Here is a 17,240-nt window from a genome sequence, read left to right as displayed (position 1 = left end):
AGTCAGGTTAGTGAGTTATGTGAGTTGCCTGGTTATTATGAATAATTAGGCTTTTGGATTTCAATACATTTAATGTTTGGATACTCAGATATTTGCTGATAGACTGATGCAAATAATTAATATATAAAAACAGAACTGTGTAAAAATTTTATGCTGGTCAGAATCAGCAAAGATAATCATTAAAAATCTCTGGAGATTGATAAAAAGGATTATATCAAACTCAGAAATATTTATTTAACAAAACTACTGAAACTTGGTAGGAACAGAGGAAGACCATAGCATTCAAACTAGAGTCTGCACACAATCCCCCTCCCTCACCCTCACACCTCTGCCTTGTAAGACTGTTCCAGAGGGCTCAGATAATAAGTGATGATTCCTTCCTCCCCATCTGCCTGAAATGGAAGAGACATTCTGATGGACTCATCAGTCATTGAATGGGGGCATATTCTGTTTTCCACAATTAAAGGGGAAACAATATTATCTTCAACAAATGATGCAGGGACAAATGAATAGCCACACGCAAACAAACAAACAAAAAACTAGGCCCCTCCTTCATACCACACACAGTAATCCACTCCAAATGGATCTAAAAGCTAAAACTAAAGCTAAAACTAAAGCTGAAACTATAAAACTCTTAACGGCGATGGAAGTAAATCTTTGTAACTTGGGCTTAGGCAATAGTTTCTGAGATACAATACCAAAAGCACAAGGGATAAAAAACAAAACAAAACAAGACATAGTTAAATTAGACTTCACCAAAATTTCTAAAATGTGTCAGAAATAACACAATCTCTAAGAAAGTAAAATTGTAAAACACAGAATGTAAGAAAACATTTCCAAATTTCATATATATATTTTTTCTATATCTTTTATACAATTTTATAATATTGTATATATAAATATCGAATTGTATAAAGGATATAGAAAAAAGTTCTTACAAGTCAAAAATAAAAGGACAAATAAGTCAAGTAATAAATATGCAAAGGATGCAAATAAACATTTCTCTAAGAAAATATACAAATATCCAATAACCACATGAAAAGTTGCATATCATTAATCATTAAGAAATTCAAATCAAAACCACAATGAAATAACAAGTCTCACTAAGATTTCTCTAATGAGATAGATGGTAACCAATGTTGATGTTATAAGATGAATGTGTCCCTACCGTATTACCAAATTCACATATTGGAGCCCTAACTGCGAGTATCTCTAACTGTGACTTATTTGGAGATAGGACCTTTAAAGGTTTAAATTTATTAAAATGTGGCTGTTAGGATGGCCCCTAATCCAGTATCACTGGTTTTCTTATAAATAAATTAGGTTACAGATAATGCAGAGTGAGATAATAGATGCATGTGTGTAGAAAGGGACAACCTTGTGAAGAGGTGGCCAGAAGGTGGCCATGAACAAGTGAAGAGAGGCCTCAGAGGAAACCAACTGTGTTGGGCACCTTGATCTAGACAGCTTCAAGACTGTGAGAAAATAAACTTCTGCTGTTTAAGCTATCCAGTCTATGGTATAGTTTTTAATGAGAACCTTGACAAACTATTATAGTGAGCAAGGACGTAGAGAACTCTCTTATACTGCTGGAGTGAATGTATAATGGCATAGCTAGTTTGGAAAACATTCTAGAACTTCTTCAAATCATTAAATATGTGTTATCATCTGACCCCAATTCCACTGCTAGATATATACCCAAAAGAAGTGAAAACTTATGTCCACATACAAACATGTATATCAATGTTCATAGTAATTTTATTCATAATAGTCAAAAGTAGAAATGACCAAAGTATTCATCAATTGATGAGTGAGAAAACAAAATGTGGTAATGTGTATTCTGGAATATTATTCGGGTATAAAATAAATGAAGTACTGACACATTCAATGACATGGATGAATCTTGAAAACATACTAAGTGAAAGAAGCCACTGATAAAATATCACGTGTAGTATGAATTCATTTTTATGTAATTTTTAGAATAGGTAAATTTAGAGAGACAAATTACTGATTGCATAGAGATAAAATAAATGTTGGTTGAGAATGAAGAATGACTGTGAACAGATACAGGATTTTTTTTTTGGAGGAGTATGTGATGAATAGACTCTAAAATTAAATGGTGATGGTTGTAAAATTCTGTGAATTAACTTAGCACGTGCATACACACACACACACAACATTGAATAGTATACTTTTAAAAGGGTAACTTTTATGTTACCAGAATTCTATCTCAATAAGTAGTTAAAAATATAAGAACATTTGTTAAAGTTTGGTTCAAAAGTTTAAAAAGGCAATAACCTTCCATTCATGTTTCAGATATTGCCATAACTTTATTTTCCCTGAATCAGTGAAAAATTATTGGTGTAAGAGTGAAAAGAAGAAAACCTAAAGACCTGAGTCCATTTACTTGAGACTAAGAAGCTAAGCTTTTAATTACCTCATGATTAAGAAAAGAAAATGCATGTCATGGCCTGCAAAGCAAATGGAAAAGAGTAAACATTCCTCAATTTGGGTTGAGATCATATGGCTATAACAGGAGTTCTAAAGTTGTACTATCTCATAGGGACTGAAATTCTTGTTCAAATCATGTTAACCTTGGTAAGATTAAAAAGATTTTGGAATCCTGTGATCTTAGCCAATTTGTCATGCAGAGCAAATTTAAATCTTCCCTGGAGCAAGACTTCACCATTCAGAACATTAAATTGCATGTGATTTGTTATATAGTGTATTGATTTAAAAAAAACAAAAAAAGGAACACACAAGTTAAACAGTTGAAAGACATCCAGACAATATAGTTATCAGAGACTTTGAAATAACTATCCCCTATATATTCCCTTAACTAAAAGACAATAAACATTCTTAGCATGAAATTGGGACACTATAAAATAAGAAAAATAATTAAATTGTAGAAGTCATGTGTTAAACTCAGCGGATGACTTTAACAGTGTTTTAGTTATAGCTTATGAGAAAATTAGTGATCTGGATGAAAGATAGCAAAAGAAAATGGACAGAGAAAAACAGTACAGAAAAGAGCATAAAAAATCTTTTGCAATTTGATGAAACATTACAATATACATTTATTTAGATTTCCAGGAATACAGGAAAAAAAGGAGGGAGTGGATGAAAAATATAAAGAGATAATAGCTGCAGGTCTTACAAATTAAATAAGTCATTAAACTATAAATTTAAAAATACTAGGAACTCTAAATTTTACATGCAGCTCCTAGAGGAGAAAAAAATATATATACATATATATATATGTATATATATAAAATCTTCAAAGTAACAACCATGACAGACGACTTGTCAATAGAAACAATCACGTCTAGGGAAAAAAAATGGCATGTTTTCTTTAACAAAAAATATGATTGCCAGCGTAGGAAAAAAGGACTTTTTCTAGCAAACAAAATTAAATTAATTTATCCCCATTAGAACCATATTGAATAAAATACTGAAAAGTCATCTCAGACAGAAGAAAGCAAGACAATTAAGAAAATAATAGTAATGGAAAGGCAAAATGTGTGAGAAATTTAAATGTATATTAATTATATGTAACAATAAGTATGCTTTTTGATGGATAGTTGAAATAATGTATGACTTGTACATAAACCAGAGTGGTATAAATAGGATTTATGTGTTCTGAGGTATTTCACTGTATGGGAATTTGTGAAAGAATAATTTTTATTAGTAAGAATACATTATATAAATTACTCAGTATCCTCTAAATATAGCAAAAGTAGGTATTCCTCAGTATCCTCTAAAAATAGCAAAAGAATAGTAAAAAAAAAACCACACACACAATAAGAAGGAAGATTTAAGTAGAAAAGAACAAATAAGTCCAATGAAGGAGAAAACAGAGCTAAAGAAAAAGTAGTGGGGATTTAAGGAAAGCAAATAGTAATATGAAAGACTTAAGTTCAAATATATGTTATATAAATGGGATGCTCCAAATAAAAGATGAAGACTTTCGGACTGACTTAAAAATAAAGTTATACATTAAAAAAAGTTAAATATAACATATTTAGAAAGTTTCATAAGTATAGGAAGATTTAAACTAAACTTTGGTACAAAAAAGGAGTACTTCAAAACTATAAAGGAATCAGTCCACCAGAAATATATAATAATTCTAAATATATGTGCATATAATAAAAGTCTAATTCACATGAAGCAAAAGTTGATAAAACTAAAAAGTTAAAGAGACAATATAAGGAAAGATTTTTAACACATGGTTACCTAATAAAAGAAAACATTTATATATATAATGTATGTATGTATATTATACATATATACACATATATTATATATATACATGTATTATACATATATATAGCAATGCATTCAAAATTTTAAGAATGTACTTTTTTTGATTCACATAAAACATACAAGCTAATATTAGTAGTGTAAAAGATAACTAGAACCCCCTAAATATGTAGAAACTAAGAAGTACATATTAAAATAACTCCTGGTGCTTCTAGAAGACAAAAAAGACGGTAACTTCAAGAATTTTGCATAGACAAAGATTTCTTACACAGGAAACAAAAAATACTGAATGAAAGGAAAAATGATTTTATTAAACAGCATTTAAGAAATTATCTTCTTAAAAATAAACCATTAAGAAATAATGATCATTAGGATCGTGGATGTAATGGATTTAAACACTTCAAATGTGTTTTAAAGATCTCTGACATTAAAAATACTTATTAAACATTGGAGAACATTACTGAATTATTGAACTAGATCAATATTTTGAAAAGTAGATGAGTTAAACATTCTAACTTTTCTTTTTTTTTTAAAGATTTTATTTATTTATTTGAGAGAGAGAGAATGAGAGATAGAGAGCACAAGAGGGAAGAGGGTCAGAGGAAGAAGCAGACTCCCTGCTGAGCAGGGAGCCCGATGTGGGACTCGATCCCAGGACTCCAGGATCATGACCTGAGCTGAAGGCAGTCGCTTAACCAACTGAGCCACCCAGGTGCCCCTAACTTTTCTATATGAAAAATAGTAGTGTGTAATGAAAGAGTAAATGATAGTATCTCTTTATAATATAATTTCAGCTAATAAATGCAGTAATGGGAGAATTAGAAAATCACCTTTTTTGATCCCTAATAAAATAATGGACCTATGCATTGCCCATCAAAACTCATTATGATAACACAAACATAGACAATCATACATTGATCTCTCTAAGCACAGATTGACCTATAAAGTACAGTATTTGGTATGTCATGTTTTTATTTTGATATGCCAAATTTTGATATATCCATATTTTATAATGTTCAAAGTATCATTATTTGCAGTCAACTGAAAACAACTAAGACATTTATCAACAGTAGAAGGAATACACATATTTTATTACATTCATATAATAATATCCATTCAAAAATATACATAAGCTATAATTAATGATAATAAGTAATAAAAACAAAATACAAAATAATACATATGTGTAATTCCATTCATATAAATAATCTGCAAGATAATGGTCAGCTTCATGATGAAATGGAGGACAGTGATTGAGTCAACTGTAGGAGTAAAATGGATGACTGCACCTTGAAATAATCTGCAGTTTATTCTCAAATTGTACAAATTTCTTATGTATTTTATGCTTCAAAAATTGCAAAATGAATAATTCCCTTATTATATTAATTTTCATTCATGCATATTATCTGCTTAGGTTCTGAATTTACAGAATCCTACTTGCATTTCATTTTTTTATTTTAACATTCTAATTCCTTTCATTAACAGAATTTAACTTCATATGTAATCCATTTGAAAATAACCTGAAGGATTGTTGAAACCTCTTAATATCATATTCTCTGTTTCACTTTATATATTCTTATAGAATTTAAAGTAATTTCACCATTTTAAAAATGGAAAATGATAAATAACTTTACTTCACATTTTTTTTAGAGTCGTGACATGGTTTATAAATGAAGTCACCAAAATACAACTGATTGAGATTTTTTTTTTTAGTGTTTTCTTCTGTCTAGTTTTAAAGGTACAACAATTAAGCTTCAACCGAGAAAGCAATTTACCCATATATGGTATGTTCTGGATATGCTATAATTATCTGCATTATGTATTTATCTTAATAATCATTGTAATTTATTTTTAGACCATTTCAATTCTCTACAGCTGTTCCAATAATTGTATTTAATAGCTATCATACAAATAATTTTTCAAGACTAAGGCTATGACAATGAGAACAGTAGTGTTCTTGGTCTGTACTAAAATTAAGTGCCAGAATTTGAGAAAACTGAAAATCTTTTTGCCATAATTTTAAGTTATGATGTATTAAATAGTTTTAGACTTAACTCTTTGAATGTCCGTGATTAGTCCTACTGTCATACAGCCTTACAATAATAATTATAACAAATACTAATAATAGTCAAAACTTGAATATTCCTTAATTTTCACCAGGCAGAGCTCTAAAGTTTTGCCTATTATCTCATCCTCAATGCCACCTCAAAACTATTGTGTCCATTTTACAAATGAGGAAACTGAGGTACATGAAAGTTAGTCACACCCTTATGGCACACAGTTACTCAAAGTCTAAGTGAGATTCTAATTACAAAGTCCCAGGGCAAAATACACTGCATTTAGTCTCTAATCTCTCCTCAATGTTGAAGGATTAGAAACACTGGACTTTTAGAAATTGTGTTAACAGGCCAGTGTATGGTCTGGTAGAAAGAGTAATCAACCTCCTCCACTTCCCCACTCCCAACCTTCAAGCTTGTTGATGGAGAATATAACTTTAATTGTAGCCTTGACAGTCAAAAAGACTGTGGTTTTTGTAGAATAAATCAATTTCCATGAGGCATCCGTAAAGTTAAAAGATGGTTTATAAGTTACAAATGAAGTGCTCAAGTGTATTTGGCACACTGACTTTTGTATGCATGAGTCACCAGGCTCAGCGCTGGGGAGGAGAACATTTAGATGCAAGGATATATGACCGAATTTAGCAGTACAAAAGTTGCTGTAGGAGGTTTATCCCCTGCTGCCTACTGAATTTCTAATTGTTCCCCTTTCCTGTTATCTGCTACTTGCTTGTTCTAACCTCTTCAGTGACTACATCCTTTAGATTTTCAAAATATCAGTGGGAGGGGGAGGATTTTAATCTCTCTGTTAGAATTCCGAAGACAGCATATAATATATAGTAAAAGGAAATTACACTCCTTTTCAAATGAAAATTGTCTCGCTATCTCCTGGGATGTGTCTTAATACTAAGATTAATGGAAGTAGTCAATTTTAAATCTAAATTAAAAAGAAATAGTGAAATGGATATTAACATACACAGACTAAAGACAGATATAATGGAGACCATATTCAAGCGCTGCTTCAGCTTGTATTCAGAGCACAGGTAAATGACAAAAACACTTCGATCACATCTATTGTAGTCCAATCTCAAGGAAGCAGAACTGAAAGAAACAGGCACTGAGGCAGAGAAAGCAGGAGAGCAAATATGATAGAGTACATGACTGCTCCTGCTGTACGTACAGATGATCATTCAGTCTTGGGGGAGCAGATAAAGATATACTATGAACTGCCGTGAAGTGCATTTGGAAGTACAAAGGGAGAAAACCATCCACCAGTGTCCTACCTTCCTTGCCTCTTATGGGTCCAAATCTGCCCTGTGGGTATTCATTCCCCAAACATCTCAACTGCATCATGTAGACTCTCTGGGTAGCAGCCAGGGAAGCCAATGAGCAGTAGGCAGGTGCAGCAACACATGCGTGGCCCCACTACGATGAGAAAAATGCACAAAAGCCACAAAGCAAGTGACACACACACATCTGTGGTGGTGATGACCGAATACCGTATACTAGGATACAGCCCTCCAAGAATATCTGGGTAGAAAAATAGATGCAAGCTACCTCTCTACAGGCCTTCTGGGACACAGTCAACTGTTTTTATCTTGAATGCAGTGTGGAAGCAAGAGGCCTTGGAATCAAGTGAAAGACATCCCCTCACCTAATGCTGGTGGCACGCAGACACCAGACCACTTCTAACAGGATCATCCTTCAGTGTCTGGTATTAATCCACCTTGTAGTAATCCACTCTTCAATTTAAGCACCTAAATCCTGACTACATCCCATATATAAATATAAGTGTTACTTATAGAATAGTAAAACTGATTAAAAAGCAAAAATATTAAAAATAATGCCATGTACACACTTGAGAACTGTATAGAATTATAACAAGGTATGCAATGACATGTCCCTTTGTGAGTCTACAAAAATAAGAGAATACTGAGGTAAACAATTGCTAATACTCAGTGTTTTGCATTTATGAAGGGACATAAATCCTCTAGGGTAAATTACCTAGGAAATAGTAACTTCCTTATCTGTAACTTTTCTTCCTTAACTGTCCACATAAATATCAGATTATACTCTGACTTTAATATTAGACATTGATAGCCTATTAAAACAGATTCAAAAATATTTACAACTAAGTAAGAAAATCAGCTTTTCTTCTTCCTTGCCAAGGATGGAGGAGGTGAGGGTACAGACATGATTCTTCTTTGAAGTTTAGAAAATTATGGTATGGAAAAATCACAAAACAATTATAAATAGCTAGTACATTCATGGAAATACATACAATCACAAAAGTAATAGGGGATGTGCAAATGCAAAAAATTGTATACTTATATTTTTTGCCCAAAAGTTTGCTAACAATTATGTCAAGAAGCATATGGTGAAATAGGCACACTAATTTGTGAGGATGCAAAATATTAAAACATTTTTTGAAGAATTTGGCAGCATACATCCAATTTAAATAGACAAATCCAAGACTATAACCTAAAATAGGCATATGTGTATGTATGTATAGATGTGTATACATATATATATGCCTATATATGTATATATATGGTTATTGAATCATTATATAATATTGATAAAATAAACTGACAAATTCTATATGGCCATTAATAGGTGAATAATTATAAGTATACTTTGGAAAACTAAGCATAGAGGGAAGACAGAGCTATATGAATTGACATGGAAAATTTCCAAGAAAAATGATGATGTGCTAAAAGCAATTGAAAGTAAATTTAGAACTTCATTTTAGTTTTTAAAAATGCAGAACTTCATTTAGAAACAAATACAGGATAAAAATCTCACTCCTTTTGATGATTAAACACATAAAATTGTATGTATTTGAAATAAAAAGAGTTCCAGAGGAATTTCACATTATACAACATATACTTCTATATGCCTTTCCACAATGAATATAAATGCATGTGTTATTTATAGAAAGTTAAAACTGATTAAAAAACAAAAATATTAGAATACAAATAATGCCAGGTACACTCCTAACAACTATGTATGTAATTATAACGAGCTATTTGATGCTGTGTCCCTTTGTAAGCATATGAAATAAGAGAATATTGAGGCAAACAATTGCTAATATTCAGTACTTTGTATTTATGAGGGGAAATAAATCCTCTAAGTGAATTGCCTAGGAAATAGTAACTTTCTCTATCAAATAAATATGGTCTATTAATTTTCATCATTTTATTAAATATATACTTTAAGAAAGTGTTACATTGAAATTTAAAATAAATATTAAGGACACAGATGCACAATTAAACAACCTTGTATTTCTAGGATAATGGCAACTTGGTCATGAGATATAATCTATTCCACATATCAGTGGATTTGACTAGTTAATATTTCATTTCAGATATTTATTTCTACGTTTGAGAGTAATTGGCTAAAAATTTTATTTTGTTGAAATGTCCTGGTTAGTTTCAAGGTTACTTTGGTCCCATGATGCAAGCTGCCACATCTTTCATCTTTTCCTACTTTCTGCCAATGTTTGTGTAAGTTTCCTATTATTTCCCCCTTACTATCTTGTGATGTCATCAACAAAGTTATCTGCAGATATCTTTGTTGTAAGATTTTTAAAATGCTTATTTTATTTCTTCAATAGTTAAACAGCTGTTCATTTTTTCTTCTTATGTCCCTAAGGAATTTTTTTAATATTACATAATTTTTAAATATGTTTTGGCATATGGGGCACATGGGTGACTCAGTCATTAAGCATCTGCCTTCTGCTCAGACCATGATCACAGGGTCCTGGGATCAAGTCCCTCATCGGGCTCCCTGCTCGGCGGGAAGCCTGCTTCTCCCTCCCCCACTCCTCCTGCTTGTGTTCCCTCTCTTGCTATCTCTCTCTCTGTCAAATAAATAAATAAAATATTTTAAAAAAATGTTTTGGCATAATGTTGTTCATATACACTAATATCTGTTTAATGTCTTTAAGTGTGGTAGTATGCTCTGTTTTTTATTCCTCATGTTGCGATTTGTACCTTCTCTCCTACTATTTTTAAAATCAGCTGTGTCCATCTTTTTAAGAATTCCTGATTGAATTAGTCACCACCTCAGAATGATGGAACTTACATCCAGAACCTAACCAGGATGACTGCCTGCTACAATGAAAGTAGGAACATTCCCCAGAGGACTGTAACAGGACTGAGTCTCAAAACAACTACTCACAATGTACAGGATAGCATTCCAATTCCTGGTAACAATAAGTATATTTCACCTATTTTCCCCCATTGGAAAAAAAGGTAAAAGGAAAGAAAAGAATGAACACATACATACAAAAAAAATTATAAAAGCAGAGCTTATTTGGGGAAACTCTGAAATGTGTACTGTAGAGCTGACAGGAAGAGCTCAAAGACAGGGTTTTTAGTTCTGGATTGAGGAGTAGAAAAGAGAACTCCTAAAGTTCAGACAAAAGTGTGGAAATCTGCTCATTTTTTCAGTTTCTCCTCTTATTTTCCCTGTTGTCTCACAACCCATTACCACAGCAGTCCCCCATAGTCCATGGCAGTGGCCATTAAAAGGGGCAACATTTGGGGCACTTGGGTGGCTCAGTTGGTTAAGCATCCAACTCTTAATTTTGGCTCAGGTCTGATCTCAGGGTTATGAGATGGAGTCCTGCACTGGCTCCAGGCTCAGCATGGAGTCTGCTTGAGATTCTCTCCCTCTGCCCCTCCTACCACGTGCGTCCTCTCTCTCTCTCATTCAAATCAATCAATCAATCAATCAATCAATCAATCAATAAATAAATAAATAACATCTCTAAAAATAAGATAGAATATAAGGGTCAGCATTTGCCAAAACTCTGGCAGAGAGAATATTACCCTCCATTTTTGTTGAACTGCAGGTAGAGAAAGCAAAATGAACAAAGTCATGAAAGCAAAAAGTCCCTAGTATATTTGGAAAAGACAGAAAGTTCAGAATGATGTTAAAGGTTAGGCCAGTTAGAGTGTAAAATTAACCTCAAAATCAAGTGACCTTGTGTATCAGGAAATGGGACTGAAACATTACTCTGTAATAACTGGAACTCTAGATTAATGCAATAATTACATTACTAAATCAATATTAGTGTGAATATAGAAAACATAATAAAAGGCAATTAGTAGAGAAACAAGAGTCAAATTCGGTGAAATCTCACATGTGTAAGTTTTAGTCCTATGAGAAGCAGATGCCAAGATAGGATGAAATCTACAAGAGACTTATTGGAAGTAATAAATGAAAAGGATACAATGGCAGGGAATAAGTGTAAGCAAGGAGAGCTTTTGGACCACAATGGAGGCTTGTACCTGTACAAGGAGAGAAGGGGTGAAGGATTAGCTATGAAGAGACTCAGACCACACTTTGGTACTGAAAAATTCTCAAGTCGCTGGTTCTAGAATTTAGAAAAAGGAGATTGGTAAGACAAACCACAACTCCCATAGCTGAAATCAGCCTCAGGGTTTCAACTGGTACTACATATTCTCTCCCTCCTGCATAATCCATTTGAAAGTCTCCTCACCGTTAGCTATCAACCTGGCAGGTCCTAATGGCATGAACCAAAATGATATTTCTGAAGGCTCAGAGATCTTAGTAATAATCCTCAGGCCATGGTGGTCTCTGGACACAAGAAGCCCAACATGCCCTGGTGGCAGATGTAACTTCTAGTTCCATAAGACAGTCACTGTGTTTCTTGTCAAGAGGGCACCACCTTTGTGGATCATGACCTCCAACCATGCAGAGTCCAAAATTGCAGAGATAGGGAGCACAAAGGTCTCTACTGGGTCATTGGAAAATAAAGTAAGTGGATTTATTCCTACTTTCACCCTTGGTTCCCAGACTCATGCACTCTTCTTATGAGGAACAAAGCACATAAAGATATATATTATTCAGTGCCTGTATTGTGTCTGAAGGTTGATATGCCATCCTTGTAGAGTATCACCTCTGATCCAGTGCTTCCGCTATTCCTTCAGCAGTTCATTCTAACCCTTTATAAGGCCAGCTGTCTCTGGATAGAGCAGTAGGTGATGTGTCCAGGTTATAGGCCAACTCCTATACCATCTTCACTATATAATGGGTCCCATGAGGGATGATATGTTACGTGAGTTGCCATACCTGAAGATCAGACATTCTGTAAGACCCAGAATAATGGTAATGGCTGAAGACTTAGTATCAGGGAAAAGAAAACCCTCACTTAAAATAGGTATCATTCTGTGTGAAGACAAATAGCTGGGTATTCCAGGATATAAGAGGCTCAACATAATCTATTTGTCAACAAGGAGACAATGCTCCTCACAAGGACTACTGTCATACCGGGATCTTTTTGTTTTGTAGCACAGACATTGAGAGACAACAATAGCTAGACTGTTTTTGGTAAGAGTCCATGATATTTGGCCTATGTGTTTTCACAGTCTCTGTCACAGGACCACTCTGCTCATGTGCCTATCATGACAGCTCCTTGATAGCCAATGATGAAGACTGGTTAATGTTAATGGCTGAGTCAGTTTGTCAAATTGGTTTTTCAATGCCTCCTCCATTGTGCATACTTTCTGGTGGGTATTAATATACAATACAAAAATCTTCACACTTTTTGTCCACTTCTGTATTATTATGCTACCAAGGGTGTTCCCTTCCACCAAGACATTTACTGGGGTAATCAGATGTAAAAGTTCCACTATCATTTTTTCCAGGGACTATCCTTGATGCATATTCTTTCAGAATGGGATCTTCATTTCCAGCTAAGCAATAAATAAGCCAGTCCCCAAATCTCATAATACCACCTGTTTTTTTTAATAACTACCGATATTATCCTTGGATCCTCCAAGAATCAGACACATAGACAGGTATAGATATATAAGAAGTTTCCAGTGACAAAGGATAAAAAGGGAGGGAGAAATAGGCAGAGAGAGAGAGTCTCCAAGCTGAACTGGTCTGACACCTGTGAAAGGAACAAGGAAGAGCCTCAGACCACTGTTCAGTTATAAGAAAGCATTGGCTAGGCCAAGGAGAGATCCCAAGCAAAATTTTCCTATTGAAGAAATATTCTATCAGTAGCACCCTCATCTTGCTCAGTCATTGGCTAGGAGTTAATCACCCAGGGAAAGCATGGCCTCAGACCACTGTTCAGTTTAAGAAAGCCTTGGCTAGGCCAAAGGAGAGAGCCCAAGCAAAACTTTCCTACTGAGGAAATATTCTAGCAATAGCACCCTCATCTTGCACAGTCATTGGCTAAGAGTTAATCACCCAGGGAAAGCCTGGCTTCAATACTCCTCGGAGTAGCAGCTGAAGGCTGTCAGATATCTAGAACCCCTGCAGTAGTTTCTCTTGAAAGAAATCTAAATGGTGCATCTCCTTTCTTTTGCCTTTGAGACTTACTATATAATCAACCTGAACTACATATATATGAGTTAATTTTTTAAAACTTGTGATTTTATAGTATTTGCTTATATTCTTTTACATGGGTTCTCCATGTATCAAAGCAGATATAAAGAACATTGTATAGTTAAAACATCTTAGGCCAGATAAAGAAGAAGTTTGGTGTCGTTCAATGAGCACATGATATATTATTCAGAACAAAAAATTAGTAAAAAGTATTGTATTTTCCATTGGGTAACTCATGACACCATCTGAAAATAAGATTCTTTGTCAATTCCTATGAAAATTCTTTTTCTACTATAAATCATTACATATATCAGTAATTTTGACACTCCTAATGTATAATTTATCAATTACAAAATAGGTGAAATTTAAAAGCATAATTGCTTTTTGCAAAACAGTATAAAAAGCTCTATATTGATTTCCTTTATTGATTCTATGAAGAGGTCAGGATCCTCTTTGTTTCTGTACTTTTAAAGAAAGCAACATGGAGATTGACTAAGGAATATGTGAGTTGCAATTTGAATGGAAGGCTATTGTAATAACAGTAACAACTATAACAGCAAATGTTATATAGATATCTATGTTCAACATTAGTTATATTGATATACACATCTAGTCACTCACTGAGAGCATAAGTCTTCAAGTTCTAGAGAAAATATTAGAGGACAAGGGCAGTAAAAGTACTACCTTGATGTTTTTTGTGTCCTCATTTTTGGTGGCTGGTGATTTAGGCTGGATTTGAAAATTCCTTATACCTTCACTAAAGCAAGTCTAAGGCTAACTACAATTCAACTGCAAGCAAATTAACCCCTCCTTCTAGGTCTCTAAGAGCTTCTGTTAACTCTCTAAATATTATCACTTTCCTCATAAAGAGAGCCAAAAAAAGAGAACTCAGAGAAAGGTGCACTGAAGGAAAGATTCAGAAGGAACGTTTCTTCTTTAAGCAACAGCTATGGAACTGAGACATCTACTGTAAGATTCCTTTCTCTTGTATTCTACTCTTGTTTTAACAATGAGCACATTAACTCAAGGGCCTCATAAGTGTTTCTCAACCCTGGAAGACATTAGAATTGCTCAAAGAAATATTTTTTTAAATATCCCACCAAACAGGCCACACTAAAGGCTGATAATCTGAGATACGATACCCTGTACACTAATAGCCTTCATCCAATTGTTTTGGCACCCATTGATGACATTTGTTTGAATCAGTGATTCTCTAAGGAGTTGAAAAATAATGTTTTTCTAATTTTTTATTATTCCTACATTTATTATGTGACTTTCTGCTGTAAAGAAGAGTTTTCCCCACTTTCTATTTTTTCAATTCATTATATACCCTCAAATTATTTTTTACTATACAATATAATTCATTACCATCATTATAATGTTGATGCTCAAATTATGACAGATTTGGCCAATGGATCCCCTTCACTTCAGACTCTGTGTCCCTTTGACATATTCAGAAAGCACAGAAACAAGGTAAGAATGCTACTATCTCCAGGACTACTTAACACTGTATGGGCATTATTAACCAATTCAGTTAATCAGAGAAAGCAATTATGGGCATAGGAACTAAAAAGGAGAATTTAAATAATGTCTGTTTGCAGATTATATATTTTGAAAACAAAATGCTGAACATATTTGTGTTTATACTTAAGAAGTTAGACATAAAGTGATAGATTAGTTTAAAGGGAAAGAAATGTTGAAATAAAAAAGTAGAAATTAATAAATAGGAAAACAACAGAAGAGATTAATAACACATAAGCTATTTTTAAGAAGATCATTAAGAGTGACAAACTCTAAAATACATCTTAAGCAATACTTACTTGAGACTGATGTAAGGGTGTGATCATGGAAAACTCTCTCCCCCTACCCACCCTCTGGTCCCAACATCTCTACCTATGCACTCAGGAATGTGCTGGGTTTCTTGTCTGCACTTGGCAATAAAGATATAGCCAAAAACTTCAGAAGTAATTGGATGGATTACAAAGATAAGAGAAACCTCAAGAAAATGAATACAAGGACCAATGAGATCCTTGCCAGGATCAAGCTACTGGGAGTCTTCACGGGGATTTTATCAAGATGTGTTTGTTTCTCTGAAGCAGAAGTTGTTGCTAAGTATTCTGAGTGTCCTTCTTCAAACAATTGATTGTACACTTCACCTACAATAGGGTAACTTTCAGTCTTTCTTTCATCACTCACCATCATTTTTGTGTATCCTTTCAAACCCTTAATAGATCTTATTTAAAAATGTTTAGAGAATCCTAAGACAGGCAAGGGTGATCCTTAAATAATACACTGAACAAATTTATGCCAATTATTTTTTAAAATAGGACATATTTTAGAAAATACAAAGTTTTTTTTAAATTTAATTTGTTAGAGAGAGAGCAGAAGCAGGGGGAGAAGCAGGCAGAGGGAGAGGGAGAAGCAGGCTCCCCGCTGAGCAAGGACTCCGATGCGGGACTCGATCACAGGACCCTGGTATCATGACCTGAGACAAAGGCAGACGTTTAACCAACTGAGCCACCCAGGTGTCCCTTAGAAAATATAAATTAAAAAGATTGAAAGATAAAGATAAAATCTAAGTATATCAATGAGCATAAATATGAAATAAAATCTCATACCAATAGAAAAGCTATACTCATTACTTTTGAGGATGAGTCAACTTTGACATGAAAACTCAATGTAGAATGGAAGTACCAGAGACTTAAATTTCAAACTTATCTCACATATAAACATAGATGCAAACATTTTACATAACAGATTAGCCAATCAAATAGTACACTTTTTTAAAACAAATAGTGAATAAGATGGCTTATATGAGAATGAGGAATCAATTTAATATCTATATGATGGTAAAAATAACACTGGTACACACACACACAAAATATTTGATAAAATTGTACCTTAATCCAAGTCTTTAAAATAAAACAACTTTTAGCAATCTAAAAATGAAAAGAGGGGCACCTGGGTGGCTCAGATGGTTAAGCATCTGCCTTCGGCTTGGGTCATGATCCCAGGGTCCTGGGATCGAGCCACATTGGGCTACTGGCTCAGTGGGGAGCCTGCTTCTCCTTCTCCCTCTGCCTCTCTCCCTGCTCATGCTCCCTCTCTTTGTATCTCTATGTCTCAAATGAATGAATAAAATCTTAAAAAATAAACAAAATAAAAATGAAAAGAAACTTCATTAAAGTGATAAATATCAGGGTGCCTGGATAGCTCAGTTGGTTAAGCAACCGGCTCTGATTTTGGCTCAGGCATGATCTCAGGTTGTGAGATTGAGCTCCATGTTGGGATCCTTGCTTGGTGTGGAGCCTGCTTAAGATTCTCTCTCTCTCTCTCCCTCTGCCACTCTGTACCCCCACCCATATGGGCTCTCTCTCTCTCTCTAAAAAAAAAAAAAGTGATAAATATCTTCAGCAAAAAGCTACAGCAAACAGCCCACTTAAACATTAAGTCAAGACACATGCAAGACAGCTAATAGTGAAACAATCCATATTTGCAGATTATATGACTGTTTATGTATAACACCAAAAAATATAGAGACAAAATAATTTACTA

This window comes from Callorhinus ursinus, unplaced genomic scaffold (assembly GCF_003265705.2).
Source record: "Callorhinus ursinus isolate GAN/ISIS: 27379988/994484 unplaced genomic scaffold, GSC_fseal_2.0 scaffold2, whole genome shotgun sequence".
Lineage (NCBI taxonomy): Eukaryota > Metazoa > Chordata > Mammalia > Carnivora > Otariidae > Callorhinus > Callorhinus ursinus.
This window is presented reverse-complemented; position numbering follows the sequence as displayed.